This window comes from Colobus angolensis, unplaced genomic scaffold (assembly GCF_000951035.1).
Source record: "Colobus angolensis palliatus isolate OR3802 unplaced genomic scaffold, Cang.pa_1.0 Scaffold89, whole genome shotgun sequence".
NCBI lineage: Eukaryota > Metazoa > Chordata > Mammalia > Primates > Cercopithecidae > Colobus > Colobus angolensis.
The window spans coordinates 40,004-42,446 of NW_012122820.1; the positions used below are offsets into that span (position 1 = coordinate 40,004).

Here is a 2,443-nt window from a genome sequence, read left to right on the forward strand (position 1 = left end):
CTGGCCCGGTTGTGGGGCGGCTGCACCCGGGTGAGTGACTTGCAGTTCCTGGAGTCCTGCAGGTTGTTGGAGAGTCAGGGAGCCTTTCTTCCTCCCACCTGCCCTCTTGCACTTCCTCTCCCACAACCCAGGGCTACTCCCAGAGGCTCTGAACTAGAGCCCTAAAAGGTAACCACTCGCTGGCTGGACACAGAGAGGGCAAGTTGGGGCCAGGAGTGAGGAGAGGTGCCTCAGGAGCCACCTGCTTCACTCATCCACAAAGGCCTTAACTGGCTCAGGGGCCCCTGAGCTCTCAGTCAAGCCCCGCCCTCCTGACCTTGTCCTGCCCTGGTGCTGCCAATCAGGTGGAGGTGTCTCAGGGCCAGCTGGTCTCCTGGCAACTGAAGCCCACACTTCCCTGCCATTCACTCATTCCTTCTTTCCCTCACGGAGGAGGCGCTGCAAGGCTTAGTGCTCCTGGAGCTTCGAGTCTATGATATGAGTTAGGGTGTCTCCTCCTTCAGACCTGGAACTTCCAAGGCATTTTACCCAAAGCTCCAGCACCTGACCCAAGGCTGGGCTGTGCTCTATCCTCAGTGAAAGAATGGATGAGTCACAACTGAGTGAGTGGAGAGAGCTGAACGAGTAGGTTTCCCTGGGTTTTCCACAGGTGGTTTCACAGGGGAAGACCCAGGGAGGTGAGGGCGACCTTGTAGGACGTCGTGGTGTGGAGGCAGCAGCCTGGGGCAGGGACTGTGCTGAGTGCCTGAGGCCGAGACACCCCTCTATAACCTCCATAATCCGTCAGGTCTCAGAGGGCTGTCCTGTGTTCAGTTAGCCAATCCAGCACCATATGACGAGGACACAGCAGTGAGCAGCTGCCCAGGCCCCTTGCACTGTGTTTTGAAAAGGAAGCTGGCTTGTTCTGGGGTCCCCAGCAGGATGGGGAGCAGGGGTGGGGACCATGGCAGAGCGAGAGTTCTAGGAGAGAAGCTGGTCCACCCACAGGCTCCCTAGCCTGAGTGCTGCGCCAGGCAGGGTGCTAGGCATTGTGCTGCTCACTTCCCACCCCTGGATTGCAACTATGGGCTGTGTGGCTTTCCCAGTTCTGTGAGGTGGGTGCTGTGATTGTGCCCACCTTTCAGATGGGAAGACTGATGCTCAGAGACTTGAGCAACCTAGGCAAGGACCTGTGCTTAGAGGCAGAAGCAGTACTCAGAGGAAGCGCTCCCTGACCACAAAGCCTCAGGTGACTTACACTGCAGGGATAGAGCTCTCCGGGAGGTGCAGGGTGGCAGAGGTGCCTCTGAGAAGAGATCTCTGCCTGGGACCCTTTCCTGGGGCTCTTATGGTGCTGGGAGTGTGAGCACCACAAGAGCCCCACTACAGTGATGCCACCCAGAGGGCGCCCTGGCCTATTGGTTACCCGTGTCCTTCTGACAATGACCAATACACTTATTTGCCAGGGTCCAGGAAGACTCAGGCACTGGAGTCTGTATTTCCTGAGTCCTCCTCTCACTGGTAAGTCCTGAGCCCCCTTCCTTCCCAGCACCCACTCTTGGAGCAGCTATCCAGGGCTATACTGTGGCTGCTGCTGTCAGGGAGGGGCCCCATGCTCCAGCCAGGGGCTTTAGGGGCTCAGTTTAGGACTAACACGCCAAGCAAGTCGTTCTGAGTGTCTGGGCTTCTTCTAGGAAGGTATTTCCAATCATCGAATGTGCCATTAAAAAAAATGCGTGTCAGTTAAGTGTGCACTAAGCCTGGACCACATGGGACACAGTTGTTCTGATAAACACGAATAAGCCAGTTTTCACATTAGAGAAATAACAGTTTCTTGTAGAAATGTGGTGCTTTTAAAGGAGGTTAATTAATAAACAGCAGGTAATTGTTCATGGCACATTGTGGCAGAGGGTAATTTTCATTTTAGAGGATGGAAGGGCCAAATACCCCTCCCTACTCAGCATTTTTCTGTAATAATCACCTCAGCTTCACCTCCGCCTTTCATTTTTACAGCTGGAGCTGTTTATCATCGCTCCAACTTTCACTAAAAAGGAAAAACTATCACTTAAACAAAGCCATTGAAAACCCAGCATCATATGTGGATTTTTTAACATAAATAAATCATACAAACTAAGATTTATGTTCTTGGAATGATGTCATTCATTGAAGGCTGCCTTCCCAATCAAAGCCGTGTTTACTGATTTTTCTTTGGTGGGTGTGCTTTTTGCTAAATAGGAAAAACCCATTCGGTCATCCTTGCTGCTGTCTTTTCTCAGCTTGGCCCAGAACATCAGAAAGGTTTCTCCCTGGGCCAGTCCACAGAGCCAAATGGTGAAAATGGTTTTAACTCCATAGACTGCTTTTAAAGCCTTTGCTGTTGAACCATAAGTCTGAGATGAAAAGACTGTTAAACCTTCCCTAAGAACGTTTGCAGGACACAGCAGAAGTTTATGGTCCTCCCAGG

The 2,443-nt window shown here is 52.2% G+C and overlaps 1 long non-coding RNA gene across 1 annotated transcript; it reads left to right on the top strand.

The window, feature by feature from the left end:
- Positions 1 to 485: 485 nt before the first annotated feature.
- LOC105503879 lies at positions 486 to 2,115 on the top strand. Its single transcript, XR_001000545.1, has 4 exons — positions 486 to 624; positions 1,125 to 1,228; positions 1,446 to 1,500; positions 1,993 to 2,115. It is a non-coding gene; the product is annotated as an uncharacterized LOC105503879 (long non-coding RNA).
- The last annotated feature ends 328 nt before the right edge of the window (positions 2,116 to 2,443 follow it).